Consider the following 16199-nt stretch of genomic DNA (forward strand, 5'->3'; position numbering starts at 1 on the left):
ATATGGATCCTACACTATTGTAATTAACATATCACTTTACTGCAAAGAAACTTGCCCATACTAACTTCTCTAAAATTTTTTATTGAGATTCTGTGATTTACAATGCAATTAACAATAATTTTATACACATCATTAAACCATCACAACCATCCATTTATTTTTAAAGTTAAGCTGTTTTATCTTCATCTTTTTTTATTTAAACAACTTTATTACATACATAATTGTGTTTCGGTTTCAGTCATGTAATGAATACCACCCATCACTAGTGTAACATTCCCATCACCAATGTCCCAAATCTACTTCCTCCCCACCCAACCCCTGCCTGTACTCTAGACAGCGTTTCTATTTCCCTCCTACATTCTCTTTATTAGGATAGTTCAAAACGTAGTTATTTCTCTAACTAAACTCATCGCTGTTTCTGGTGAGTTTCATGAGATGAGCTGTAACTTCCAGCTCTTTTCTCTTTTGTGTCTGAAAGTTATTATTGCAAGAATGTCTTTCATTTTTCTTAAAACCCATAGATGAGTGAGACCATTCTACATCTTTCTCTCTCTCTCTGACTTATTTCACTCAGCATAATAGATTCCATGTACATCCATGTGTAGGAAAATTTCATGACTTCATCTCTCCTGACAGCTGCATACTAATCCATTGTGTATATGTACCATAGTTTCTTTAGCCATTCATCTGTTGAAGGGTATGTTCCAGAGTCTTGCTATAGTAAATAGTGCTGCAATGAATATAGGTGTAAGGAAGGGATGTTTGTATTGTATTTTTGTGTTCCTAGGGTATATTCCTAGGAGTGGTATAGCTGGGTCATATGGGAGCTCGATTTCCAGTTTTTGGAGGAATCTCCATATTGCTTTCCATAAAGGTTGAACTAGATGGCATTCCCACCAACAGTGGATAAGAGTTCCTTTCTCTCTCCATCCCCGCCAACACTGCTTGTTCTCATTCTTTGTGATGTGTGCCAATCTCTGGGGTGTGAGGTGGTACCTCATAGTTGTTTTGATTTGCATCTCCCTGATGATTAGTGATGTGGAGCATTTTTTCATGTGTCTTTTGGCCATTTCTATTTCTTCTTTGTCAAAGTTTCTGTCCATTTCTTCTCCCCATTTTTTGATGGGATTAGATGTTTTTTCTTGTAAATTTTGTCAGTGCCTTGTATATTTTGGAGATTAGCCCCTTGTCTGATGGATATTGGGTGAATAGTTTCTCCCACTCAGTGGGGGGCTCTTGTATCCTGGGTGCTATTTCTTTTGAGGTGCAGAAGCTTCTCAGTTTAATATATTCCCATCTGTTAATCTCTGCTTTCACTTGCTTGGAGAGTGCAGTTTCCTCATTGAAGATGCCTTTAGTCTCAATGTCATGGAGTGTTTTACCTACGTGTTGTTCTATGTATATCAGATTCAGGTCTGATATCGAAGTCTTTCATCCATTTGGATTTTACCTTCGTACATGATGTTAGCTGGGGGTCTAAGTTCAATTTTTTGTAAGTGGCTAGCCAGCTTTGCCAACACCACTTGTTGAAGAGGCTTCCTTTGCTTCATTTAGGTTTTCTTGCTCCTTTATCAAAATTAGGTGATTGTATGTCTGGGGAACATTCTCTGAGTATTCAAGTCTATTCCACTGATCTGAGGGCCTGTCTTTATTCCAATACTATGCTGTTTTAATAACTATTGCTTTGTAGTACAGTTTAAAGTTGGGGAAAGTAATTCCTACCATATTCTTTTTCCCAATGATTGCTTTAGCTATTCTACGGTGTTTATTGTTTCAAATGAATTTCAAAAGTGCCTGATCCACTTCTTTGAAGAATGTCATGGGTACCTTTAGAGGGATCACATTAACATCTATAAATCTATCAACATAATACACAACATCAACAACAAGAAAAATAGAAATCACATGATCATATTAATAGATGCAGAGAAAGCATTTGATAATGTCCAACACCCATTCTTGATCAAAACTCTTAGCAAGATGGGAATGGAAGGAACTTTTCTCAATAAAGTTAAGGCCATCTAACACAAGCCAGAGGCAAATATTGTCCTCAATGGAGAAAAACTGAAAGCCTTTCCTCTAAATTCTGGCACAAGACAAGGCTGTCCTCTCTCACCACTCCTATTCAACATAGCACTGGAAGTACTTACTATAGTGATTAGGCAAAAAAAAGATATCAAGGAAATCCAGATAGGAAAAGAAGAAGTCAAACTCTCACTGTTTTCAGATGACATGATACTCTACCTAGAAAACCCTAAAGTCTCTACGAAAAAGCTTCTAGAAACAATAGACTCATATAGCAAGGTGGCAGACTACAAAATTAACACAAAAAATCAATGGCCTTTCTTTACACCAATAGTAATAAGAAAGAAATGGACATTAAGAAAACAACCCCATTCACAATAGTGCCACAAAAACTCAAATATCTTGGAATCAACTTGACTAAAATTGTAAAGGACCTATACAAAGAAAACTATAAAACTCTGCTCCAAGAAATAAGAGAGGACACGCGGAAATGGAAGCACATACCCTGTTCATGGATTAGCAGGATTAACATAGTTTTATCTTCATTTTAAACACTTTTACAACAGTATGATATAATCTTAAAATCTTAAAAGCATATTTATTTTTTGCACATTGTTTCCTCATATTACATTGAAATGCCCCAAACTCAAAGGTGTGTTAGTTTTTAGCAGTAGAATCTATATCCTATTACCTTGCCTAAAACAATACTGAAAATCAGTGAGATATTATTGATTTAAGAAGTGGATGCATAAATGACAATAATATAAATTTTATCACCTATATACTAGCATTTACTTTATCACAAAATCTCATCTTATTATCTTCTTTATTTTTTTGAGTGGGGACATCCATCAGTACCCAAGGATCATCCCTGTGCTCATGAATCACTCCTGACTCTGTGCTCAGTGTTCACTCTTAAGAGGAATTTGGAGCACCATATGGTGAGATCAAATCCATGTAGCACTGATACATGACAAACTGTAAAAAATTCATGTAGCACTATCATGACAAAATGTGACTGAATGAGGGAGGTAGAAAGCCTGTCTAGAGTACAGGCCAGTGTGGGGCAGGGAAGAAGGACACTTGGGATATTGATGATGGGAATGTTGCACTGGTGAAGGTTTTTTATATATATGTAAAAAAATTTAAAAAAAAAATAAAAGAAAAGATAAGGCCTCCCAATGCTTACCACAGGCTGTGTTCTTTACACTGACTGTATAGAAAGAGGAGGTACAGTAAATGTACCCCATATACATCTCAACCCAGGCCCTTTGCCTGGTCTGTATTGTAAATTGGGGGACAAAAAAAAAAAACAAATCCATGTAGCACTACAGGGGACATCAAATTGGGGAATTAAGCCTATGTAGGCTGTGTTCATGGCAAGCACCTGCTATTTCATCACTCCAGTTGTTATATTCCTTCGTATAGATAGTTCTACCTGGCTGTCCATTAATAAAAAGATCAGCAATTTGAAGCCAATACTATAAATGTAGGTTTCAAAACTCTCAACCTCTACACTGTACTGTTGGAGATAAGTTAAACTAACTGACTGATTCATATGTCCTAGGAGGAACTCATGGTATTTCCTAGAGACAGAAAGATAAGAGTCACATTTCATAAAGTAAAAACTAGACAAAAAAAAAAGGAGGTGACCCTTCCTTAACACCAAATGCATGGAAATAAGATAAAGCATGCAGAGTATTTTTACCCAGTTCCACACAAAGTCTGGAAATCTTTCATGAAATACACTGGTACAGAATCATTTAAAGCTCCTCACCTAAGCCTTTAATGCAAGGTTCTTCAAACTTTTTAAAGTGGGGGCTGGATTACAGTCCCTTAGAGAACTGGAGGGCCGGACTATATGAGCTACTAATTCCTACTCACACTGCACATATCTTATATAAATCAAATGAAAACCATTTATAAATAAACAGATCATGCACTGTAGAATCAAATAATTAAAGATGGTTGTGGATGAAGATGGATGGTGAAGGATGGAGGCCTTTGTCCTTAGGCTCCAGCCACATGGCTTCATCCCCCATGAACCGGCGGGTCTAGGGTTCAGGAAAGCGACGGGTATTGAACTCACTCACAGGCAGGCATCAGGAAGCATCAACTTTATTCATGCCCTATCCACCACATGTGTGGTCTCTATTATAACCTTTCAAGCATTCAGTCATTCTTATCTAGTCCTGCATCTTAACTCCTTCCAGCCATCTTCCTTTGACCTCCATGCTGGTCAAAGACCAAAAGAGGCAAAGACGCAAAAGCCAGAGAGCCCAGCAGGGCAGCCCCCTAATCCCCTGGCTCAAAGGCTTATCTACCTTTTGCAAGACCCCTCCCAGGAATGGGCGGGGTCTTGCAGGTAAGGTCACACATAATATCTCTTCCCAAGACCCCTCCCAGAAATGGGTGGGTCTCAGGTAGCTACACCTAAATCCAGGTTGGAGTTACAATGCACCAGTATTTCAATGAGAACTGTGGGCCTGCATTTGGCTAATGAGATGGTCAATGTCCAGTTCCATATTTGTCACTGCCAGCCATAACAAATGATGCAAGTGGGCATCAGTTAATCTTGATCTGGTTGGAGATTTCAGATGTTTCATTCTTGAAAAAGTCTGTTCACAGGCATAAGTGCTGCCAAAGATGGTTAATTTTTTGAGTGCATGGTTCCTGATATTTGAATATATCTCAGAGGGAAGAGATGCATAGAAATTCAAAAGGTTACTTGACTTAAATATATCTTTCAGAGAGTCACAATTATGCAGTTCAGCCAGTTCCATTTGGTAAATTGTAAGGACATATTCAATCTCAATAGAAAATGGGTTACGAAAAAGCTGTATGTCATGTTTAAGGAGATGAAGCTCTTTGAATCTAAATTGAAACTCTTTTGCAACAATTCTAGTGAAGCCAGACATGTTTTCTTTGGGAATGCAACCAATGGTTTGTCCACTGACAGGTTTTGAGTTGTTGGGAGATGACTGAAGTTTTCCTCCTGTACTTGTTTGATAAGAAGGCCTAATTTTACTTCAAATGCTTTCACATGTGATGCCATATCACAGATGAGCTTCCCCTTGCCTTGAAGTTGCAGATTGAAACTGTTGAGTAGCTCTGTTATATCTGTCAGAAAGGCAAAGTGCCATTTCCATTCTGCATCACTGAGCTCTGGTACTTCTTGGATTTTTGAAAGTAGAAAATCTGTAATCTGTGGAAGTAAGTCATAGAAACGTTTCAAAACTCTCCCTCTATTCAGCCAATGGACTTCTGTGTGGTACAGAACATCTTCATGGGCAACATTTACCTCAGATAGAAATTCCTGAAATTGTCTGTGGTTTAGTGCATGAGTTCTAATGTAATTAACACAAGATACCACAATTTTCATAACAGAGTCCCACTTCAGTGATTTACAACACAGCGCTTGTTGGTGGATGAGGCAGTGTATGGCAATTGGATGAGGATGGTTATGTTTGTCCATCTCTTGTGTAATGTGAGCAATTACTCCTCTCTTAGACCCCACCATGCTAGGAGCACCATCAGTTGTTACACTGACTAGTTTAACCCAGTCCAGCTCCAAACCATTCACAGTTTGGCAAACCTTTTCAAATATATCCACTCCTGTGGTTGTACCTTTGATACTTTGCAGTGCAGCAAGCTCTTCTGTGATTTCAAAAATACTCATTTGTCCCACGCATATAAATGAGAAGTTGGGCAGAATCACGAACATCATTGCTTTCGTCAAGTGCCAAGGAAAAATAGCAAAGTTTTCTTGAAGAGTTTTGCAAATGGTGCAGCAAATGTTCTCCCATTTCTTCAATCCTTCATGTCATTGTAACTCCTGAAAGGCTCACTGTACTAAATAAATCGGCCTTCTCTGGACACATCTCTTTGGCAACAGAAATAAGGCATTCTTTAACAAATTCTCCCTCCACAAATGGTTTGCCATTGCGCGCTATTAGCTTGGCAACTTGAAAACTTGCCCGCAGTGAGGAAGTATTTAACTGCTTCTGCTTCACAAAAGTATTTTGCTGAGTCGTAAGTGTATGTTTCAGTTGTAATATTTTACCTTTTCTCACTTCTCCAACCAAAAAATCATATTTATCTTTATGTTGAGTTTGATAGTGGTGTCACAAATTGTATTCTTTGAACACAGTAACTATATTCTGGCATATCAGACACACAGCTTTTTCTTTGTACCGCATAAAAAAGTAATTGTAAGTCCACTGTTCTTTGAATATCCTACACTCGCCGTCAATTTTTCTTTTTCTTGACATCATTGTTTCCCTAGGGATTCCAAACTGATATTAGTGAAATACAAATATGTGTATATGTATACACACAGTGTATGAACCCCCATTAGTCCCTGATGTGAACACTTACCCCTTGCAGGCTTTTCATAGCAGACCAGCTCACTCCCTGATAGTTCAGTTATATCTCCTTATATAATGCCCAAATTGATATGTTCAGAATCAGCATGTGAACACTGAAAAGGAATTGCAAAATGCATATAAAATTTTCAATGTAACCCCTTTAAAATGCTTCAGCATTGAGCCCCTAAATTTCCACATGGGCAATTCAGCACCAAACCCCTAACCTCCCAACCACCGCCTACCCCCTAACTTTGATTTCAGCACTGAACGCCTCACCATCCCCAAAGGGGAATTTTCATATGAGTCACCCACAGCCCAATTGGGCACAACCCCCCATCTGGCAAAAATTTATTCCTATGGCACTTTTGACTGACCTTTGGCAGTGGAAGGAGTGGAGAAAAACCTCACTGACAGGCAGGCACAGCACACAGACACCATGTTGCCTGGGGGTGGAGCAGGCGCCTTTTTACATCATATAGTCACCCACATGTGGTACTCCTCGCCACACATCATCCGGCACCCTCCAGTGATGTCATCAGCAACTCGTGTGCCAAGCACCAGGCGCAAGGGCACATCAGTGTCCCTCTCAACACCGCCCTCACACCAACCCTCCCAGCACACAACATGCCATGGGCACAGGCGGTTGACGGCATCCCTGAGAAATCATGACACTGAGTGTATATGCTGGCAGGTATCTTGGCAACCAAACAGTGCTCACTGCTGGTGGGCTGGATCAGACTCCTCTGTAGGCTGCATGTGGCCCACGGGGCGTAGCTTGAAGACCCCTGCTTTAATGCATAATAAATTAGGAAAATATGATGATCAAATTTAAGTCAATAAACCATCGCTTAGGTTTCTGTGACATATGCTAATTTTTAGAATAATAGGGGTATTTACACTCTTTTTATTTTTATACTTCTCTTTCTGCATTGCTCTATATGCACACACATACAAAAATGGTTCAGTTAATGTAACTTTTCGTTCAGACATATGCATCTCTACTGACACACTGAATTCCATTTGCATCAATGCTTCTAATCCATTAAGTTTTACAAGAGTGAAAATATTCAATTCTTAAATAAAAACTAAAAATAAAGATGTGTTCTTCCAGCTTAAAAACACTTGTTTTCTCACTGAGAAATCTGACAGCCTTTGTCTGTTTAGGCCATTGCTATCATTAAAAAAAAAAAAAGCAAAAAGAGAAATCTACAGAGGTCTCTTGAAGTATAGCAGCAGCAATCAATTTTATTGGAAATGAGTGCATGGGACAAGAAGGCAAAGTTTCACTAAGGTGCAATAAAAAAATCTCCTGAATAAAAAATTAGCATTAGGTTCGGAGTGCTGGCATAAGAGGTAAGGTGTCTGCTTTGCCCGCGCTAGCCTAGGATGGACTGTGGTTCAATCCCCTGGCATCCCATATGGTCCCCCAAGCCAGAAACAATTTCTGAGCGTATAGCCAGGAGTAACCCCTGAACATCACTGGGTGTGGCCCAAAAACAAACAAACAAAAATAATTAGCCTTGTGAACCCTGATTTTATTATTACTTTATTATTAATATTTACTATTATTTTTATATTTTTGTTTTATATAATTTGCTTAAGAACTGTGATAACAAAATTGTTCATGGTTAAGTTTCACAGAATGTACACTACCCTTCATAAGGACACATTTCCCACTATCAATATCTGATTTGCCTACCTTCAGGGAAGGCATTTTGCTCTCTCTCTCTCTCTCTCTCTCTCTCTCTCTCTCTCTCTCTCTCTCTCTCTCTCTCTCTCTCTTCCTCTCAGTGTTTTTCTCTTTCACACACATACACTATCTTTCTTCTTTTTTCTTTATTTTATTTAACACTGTGGTTAAACCTGCTTTTAAAATTAACTAGCAGATCGTCCCTTCAAGTACCATATTCCCTCGATGTTTAACTATTTTATCCTGTGTTGTCTTTCTTTAATCCATGAAGACAGTTAATAATCTAAGTAGCTGTAATGGAGCACTCTGTCACACCACCACCATCTGGACCACAGAGAGAATTTTATTCTCAGAATAGCCACATTTACATAAATACTATCAGAAAAATAAAGTAGAATGTATGGAACCTAATACACCTCAGTTTTTTTATGTGATGATTCTGATGATGGGCAGAAAACACCACTGACCACTGAAAAGAATCTGGCTTTTGTATGATTACAATGTGGATATGGATGATGGTTGGAGAATGTGATATCAGCTTTTACCTTTGCTTTAATCAAAATTTCCTTTATTATCTGTGATTTTATGTTCACTGAAAGCATCATAGAAAGATTTGCTACCTATTCATATTGGTACTCAAGTTGGAACAAACAGAGCAAATAAATAAATTATTCTTTAATTTTAATTATAATCCCTACTGATAATGATTTTGCTTTATGAAATAGATTACTTATCATTGTAATACAATGCTAATTTAGGACATAGGACCTATTTTACTTATTTTAGGCTTTGGTTTTTATTAGCTTACTAGATTTGCAAATGAGACCTATGATCCATGCAAACTCAATCAATATTTTCAGTTCAGAATCCACACAAATTGTAACAAAGGTATAGACTATGATGATAACCTGTTGAACCTGTAAAGACATACACCAAAAATATCATTTGCTGATATTTCAATGAATCTAATAGATAATGCTCTATTCTAAAAATAAAGTTCAAATACAAAGAGCCATGATACTTAGAAAACCATTCACAAACATTATTAGTAACATGTCTTATGCTGTCATGCCATTGCATCATAATATAAGCATCAAAGGAAGAAAAAAGTGATAGTTTCATTAGAGCAATTTTTTAGATCTCTAGTTTCACAAGATAATAAAATTGTTTTCTAGCAAGTAACTATGGTTAAACTCTACATTTCCAAATTTTAAAGGCGAACATTAAAATAAGTACTTATTTATTCATCAAAAACATTCCTTATATAGTTTTAGTTTTTAGTTTATAATTTCTTTATTTAAGCACTATAGTTACAAAAATTATAGTAGTTGGATTTCAGTCATTAAATGTATACCAGCCTTCAACAGTGTAACTTTTCCACCACCACTCACTTTCCTCCTCACCCACTCCCTGCCTGTCTTTGGGGCAGGCATTCTATTTCTCTCTCTCACTATAATTGTCATGGTAGTTATTAATGCAGTTATTTCTCTGTGTTCACCACTCTTTGTGGTAAGTTTCATAGCATGGACTAGTTCTTCCAGCCCACATCTGTATTTGCTCTTGGTATTGTTACCATACTGTCTTTTATTTTTCTTATATTCTACAGAGGAGTCAAACTATCCTGTGTCTATTTCTCTCCTTCTGCTATGTATAGACAAATTTAATGACTTCATTAATACATAAATTTTTAGATGAAATAAGCATTAAAAAACAAGTCCATTCACAATAGCACCACAGAAACTCAAATACCTTGCAATCAACTTAATTAAAAAGGTAAAGGATCTATACAAAGAAACAATACACTGTTTCAATAAATAAAAGAAAACACAAGGAAATAGAAATATTAACCCTGTTCATGGATTGAGAGGATTAACATCATTAAATGGCAATGTTCCCCAAAGCACTAAATTGTACAGATTTAATGAAATCACTCTAAGGATAGCCATATGATTCTTTAGAAAAGTGTATCAAACACTCCTGAAATTCATAGAAAACAATAAATGAATTTATTTATTCAAGAATGGCTAAAGCAACCCTTAAGAAAAAGAAAATGAGAGGCATCACTTTACCCAAATCCAAATTTTACTACAAAGCAATATTCATTAAAATAGCATCATATTGAAATAAAGACAGATCCTCAGATTAATGGAATAGACTTGGGTATTCAGAGAATGATGCTCAGACATATTATCAATTAATCTTTGATAAAAGGGGCAAGAAATACAAAATTAAGCAAGGAAAGCCTCTTCATCTAGTTGCGTTGGGACAACTGGTCAGCTACATGCAAAAAGTGAACTCAGATCTCTATTGAACACCATGCACAAAGGCCAAATCAAAGTGGATTAAAGACCTTAATGTCAAACCCAAAAGTATAAGATATATAGAAGAAAACGGGCAAAACACTCCATGAGATTGAGGGTACAGGCATTTTCAAGGAGGAAACATCACTGTCCAAACAAGTAGAAGCAGAGATGAACAAATGGAAATAAATTAAACTGGGAAGCTTCTGCATTTCAAAGAAAACAGTGACTAAAATACAAAGGTCACACATGGAATGGAAGAAACTTTATATCATTTTCTATAAGTTTTCTCCATCTCATCTTGGAGTCCTTGATCTTTTCCTCTACTACTGCTAATCTGCTGCTCAGAACTTATATATAATATATGATATATATATGATATATATATATTTAAACACCTTGGTTACAAACATGATTGTGGTTGGGTTTTCAGTCATACAAAATGACACCCCCATGACCAGTGTAACATTCCCATCACCAATGTCCAAAATATCCCTCCTCCCCTCTCCGCACCCACCTGTACTCTAGACAGGCTTTCTATTTCCCCCATATATTCTCATTATTCAGATAGTTCGCAATGTAGTTATTTCTCTAACTAAACTCATCACTCTTTGTGGTGAGGTTCATGAGGTGGGCTGTAATGTTCAGCCCTCGTCTCTTTTGTCTCTGAAAATAGTTGAGAAGTGTTTTTTATTTTTCTTAAAACCCATAGATGAGTGAGACCATTCTCCATCTTTCACTCTCTCTAACTTATTTCACTCAACATAATAAATTTCATGTATATCTATGTATAGAAAAATTTCATGACTTCATCTCTCTTGATGGCTGCATAATATTCCATTGTGTATATGTACCACAGTTTCTTTAGCCATTCATCTGTTGAAGGGCTATGGTAAATAGTTGTTTCCAGAGTCTTGCTATGGTAAATAGTGCTGCAATAAATATAGGTGTAAGGAAGGGGGTTTTGTATTGTATTTTTGTGTTCCTAGGGTATATTCCTAGGAGTGGTATAGCTGGATCGTATGGGAGCTCAATTTCCAGTTTTTGGAGGAATCTCTATATCACTCTCCAGAAAGGTCGAACTAGTTGGCATTCCCATCAGCAGTGGATAAGAGTTCTTTTCCCACCGCATTCTTTCCAACACTGCTGGTTCTCATTATTTGTGTAATGTGGCAATCTCTGTGGTGTGAGGTGCTACCTCATAGTTGTTTTGATTTGCATATCCCTGATAATTACTGATGTGGAGCATTTTTTTTTTTTGGGTTTTTGGGCCACACCCGGCGGTGCTCAGGGGTTACTCCTGGCTGTCTGCTCAGAAATAGCTCCTGGCAGGCACGGGGGACCATATGGGACACCGGGATTCGAACCAACCACCTTTGGTCCTGGATCGGCTGCTTGCAAGGCAAACACCGCTGTGCTATTGCTCCGGGCCCGTGGAGCATTTTTTTATGTGCCTTTTGGCCATTTGTATTTCTTCATATCAAAGTGTCTGTCCATTTCTTCTCCCCATTTTTGATGGGATTAGATGTTTTTTTTTTTCTTGTAGAGTTCTGTCAGTGCCCTGTATATTTTGGACATTAGCCCCTTATTTGATGGGTATTGGGTGAAAACTCTACTTAGAAAACCCTAAAGACTCTACCAAAAAGATTCTAGAAACAATAGACTCATATAGCAAGGTGGCAGGCTACAAAATTAACACACAAAAATCAATGGTCTTTCTATACACCAATAATAATAGGGAAGAAATGGACATTAATAAAACAACCCCAGTCACATTAGTGCCACACAAACTCAAATATCTTGGAGTCAATTTGACTAAAGATGTGAAGGACCTATACAAAAAAAGCTATAAAACTCTGCTCTAAGAAATAAGAGAGGACACGTGGAAATGGAAACACATACCCTTCTCATGGATTGGCAGGATTAACATCATTAAAATGACAATACTCCTCAAAGCATTGTACAGATTTAATGCAATCCCTCTAAAGATACCCATGACATTCTTCAAAGAAGTGGATCAGGCACTTTTGAAATTCGTTTGGAACAATAAACACCCTCGAATAGCCAAAGCAATCATTGGGAAAAAGAATATGGGAGGAATTACTTTGCCCAACTTTAAACTGTATTACAAAGCAATAGTTGTCAAAACAGCATGGTATTGGAATAAAGACAGACCCTCAGATCAGTGGAATAGACTTGAGTACTCAGAGAATGTTCCCCAGATATACAATCATCTAATCTCTGATAAAGGAGCAAGAAGTCTTAAATGAAGCAAAGAAAGCCTCTTCAACAAGTGGTGTTGGCACAACTGGCTAGCCACATGCAAAAAAAGCGAACTTATACCTCCAGCTAACATCATGTATGAAGGTAAAATCCAAATAGATTAAAGACCTAGATATTAGACCTGAAGCCATAAGGTATATAGAACAACACATGGGTAAAACACTCCATGACATTGAGACTAAAGGCATCTTCAATGAGGAAACTGCACTCTTTAAGCAAGTGAAAGCAGAGATTAACAGATGGGAATATATTAAGCTGAGAAGCTTCTACATCTCGAAGGAAATAGTGCCCAGGATACGAGAGAACTTTTATATTTTTTACCATAAGCTTCCCTCTTTATTTCTGATTCTAGTTTTCTCATTTCTTCTTTCATAATTTCTTGTTTTTTGTTGACTACCTTTACCATCGTTTCTTAGAAATTATTAAACATCTTCACAGTAATGCCACTAAGGGCTTTGACTAAAGACTTACTGAGTTGTTTGATTCAGTTGAGCCTTCTGTGTTATTGTTTTCACTCAGTGACTTGATAAGTTTTTGTATCCAATTGTACCTTGCCCCATTGCATTTTCTGTGCTCCAACTGTGCTAAGAGTGAATCTTTGTAATTAGCATCCCTGGGAATCTCTGAAGATTTAAGCTGGAAATTCCTCTTTTCCTTTCTCATGAATTTTTCACCTTAGTTGAGAGTAGCATCAAGCAGAGGTTCAGGATCTATGTATCTGGGCTAGTTGAAATGACATTGAGGTTCAAAAAAACTTTTATAAACATCTAGTATTTATAAAATGAGTGTGATCAAACAAAAATCTTGACTTCCTATAATTTAGTAAATTAACTTAAAACTGATAGAAACAGGTCATTTAATTCTATTGTAAGAATTATGATCTGTTGCAAGTCAGCCCCTACAGAGGTTGACTGATGGAGGGATGGAAGATGAGGCCTTTTCCTCCAGCTCTGACCACATATCTGTTACCCTGTTCAGCCTGCGGTTCTGAGGTGAATGTGGCGGGAAGAAAGCCAACAGGCAGTCAGGCTTCCGAAGAAAACAGCTCTTTATTCCGTAAAGAGGCCGAAGCCAAAAGGCTTAAGAATAGGCCACAGGAAAAAAGACCCTCGCCTTCCACAGACCCTTGCTTTTATGCCCAGAATCAGGTACCACCCAATGGTGGGATCAGGTACCACCCAATGGTGGGATCAGGTACCACTCAATGGTGGGATCAGGTACCACCCAATGGTGGGAGCAGAATCAGGTACCACCCTAGGGTGAGAGCAGAATGCCAGGTCACACCCTAGGGTAGGGCACAATCACGACCTGGGTAGGGTCAGTAACATAATAATACCATTAAAATGTTTACATACACAACAATGAACATAAAAAATTATGAAATAGGACAATTAATGAATATGAAGATACACATTGTTACTTTTCTAGGACAAAAAGGTTGTTTTGAGGTGAAAATTTGTATTTCAAACAGAAAAATAAAAGTTGAATTTTGTAACTTTTCTACTTCATTTTTATTCCACAGAATTATGTAGAAAATTCTCTCATTGATTAATTAAAGTGAATGTACTACCTTATTCTAAAACTTCCAAATATTACCAAAAATCTAAGAAAACATGGATGTTATTTCTTTAGCATATGAAGGAAGACTGGGTATTAATTTTCTAATAAAATCATTTTTGCCTATTAAATACTTATCTTGAAAATGCTTCTACCAATATAAGGGATTTTTAGCCAAACAGATAAGAATGAAATATATTCTGGGCATGTGATATAAAACAGGCAGTTTCAAATAGCTTTACACATGTTGAAAGTTTAAAAAGTTGTTTGCTAACTACTTTAGTTATAATTCATTTAAAAATCCCATTATGTTTGGTTACACAAGAGTGACTTTAATACGCTTAATGATGCAGTACTCCTTAGCTGTGACATATTTACAGTCTGAACATTAAAAGGTTTATAAAATAAGGCTATATTTTCTCAGTGTCAAACATCCCTCAATAAAGACAATTATACAGTCTGCCTATATGTAATTAGGTATGAAATAATTTATGATTATGAAGATAAGTGAGCAAAATCTTTAGGATAAGTGCATATTGTATTTTATTATTTAAAGATTGCCATAATCATTCCAGGGCTTCAGGAGCCATAAATTGCCCAGATATGATTTCCACTGGAATTCTCTCGGAATTAATAAACATATGGATCTAATCTAAGAATGAGTGTCAAAAATAATGAAGAGTGTGGCTTCACACAAAGCTGAAAATGAAATGAGATTGACATAACCTGACTTTGGTCTGGATCACTACAGCAATGAGCTGCCTTTTGTCTACCCACACAGATAGTGGGAAGTTTGGAAGTTCTGAGGAAGAATGACTGCTCTATTGGGTCAGAAATGCAGACTGGGTTCAAATAATCCAGAGATACAGACTTTTCTTTTATCAACACTTCCTTCTATTTGACAGGAACCGATAGCACTTTTAATGTGGCATTCCCACAGGGTATCTATGTCTTCCTGGGGGCATACAGTTCTTAAAAGAATGGACAAAGAAAAGTCATTTTTTTCTTTCACTGCTTCTACAACCCCACAAAACAAACTATGAATCTTTAGGAGACATCAGCCTATTTCTCTTAATTTTTGTCTTGAAATAATGAGAATATGGAGATTGTTTACTTCATTTTATTCAAGGTTTATTGTATCTATTGTATTTCTGTACAAAATTTCTAAATATGTATTGCTTTTATAAACTGAACTATAGAGGCTGGAGAGGTGGCACAAGTGGTATGGCATTTGCCTTGCACGCGGCTAACCTCGGACAGACCGGGTTCAATCCTCCGGCAGCCCATATAGTCCCCAAGCCAGGAGAGACTTCTGAGCGCATAGCCAGTTGTTACTGGTGTAGTCCAAAAAGCAAAAAAAAAAAAAAAAAGAACTATAATCGTTTTATTTCAACTGGTTTTTTGTTTGTTTGTTTGTTTGTTTTGTCTTTTAGGACACACCGGTGACATTCAGGGGTTTCTTCTGGCTACATGCTCAGAAATTTCTTCTGGCTTGGAGGACCATATGGGAAGCCGGGGATCTAACTACGGTCCATCGTAGGTTAGAGCATGCAAGGCAAACGCATTACTACTTGCGCCACCACTCTGGCTCCTCAAATAATATTTTATAATTTTTCAAGTGCCATGTGTTTTGAGTAAAAAATATTGTATTTTCAAAATTAAATGAACTCAAATAAACTTTGTAGATTATTCTTCTTTGTATCTCCAGAAATTCTTACAATTACTAGCTTTAATCCAGAAGAACCTAAAACCAAACACAAAATTAGAACTAATAAAATCGTTTTTCCCTAATAGCCATGCCAGACTAGAGAGAACTTTAATAAACCCAGATAGAAATTTTGCTATTTATGTGTTAGCAAATCTGAATTAGTCATATATAAGTGGTCTGAGTAAACTTTTTCTGAAAATATTTAGTAAATATAAAATTTCATCTAATAGAAATATGTAGATGCTAAATAGGAAATATATCTAGTCATC

At 37.0% G+C, this 16199-nt stretch overlaps 1 non-coding gene across 1 annotated transcript; it reads left to right on the forward strand.

Moving 5' to 3' along the window:
- The first annotated feature begins 3197 nt into the window (after nucleotides 1–3197).
- Nucleotides 3198–3330, forward strand: LOC126005059 (small nucleolar RNA SNORA51). The gene has a single exon (XR_007494241.1). It is a non-coding gene; the product is annotated as a small nucleolar RNA SNORA51 (small nucleolar RNA).
- The last annotated feature ends 12869 nt before the right edge of the window (nucleotides 3331–16199 follow it).

The sequence above is a fragment of the Suncus etruscus genome, chromosome 3, assembly GCF_024139225.1.
Source record: "Suncus etruscus isolate mSunEtr1 chromosome 3, mSunEtr1.pri.cur, whole genome shotgun sequence".
Classification (NCBI taxonomy): domain Eukaryota; kingdom Metazoa; phylum Chordata; class Mammalia; order Eulipotyphla; family Soricidae; genus Suncus; species Suncus etruscus.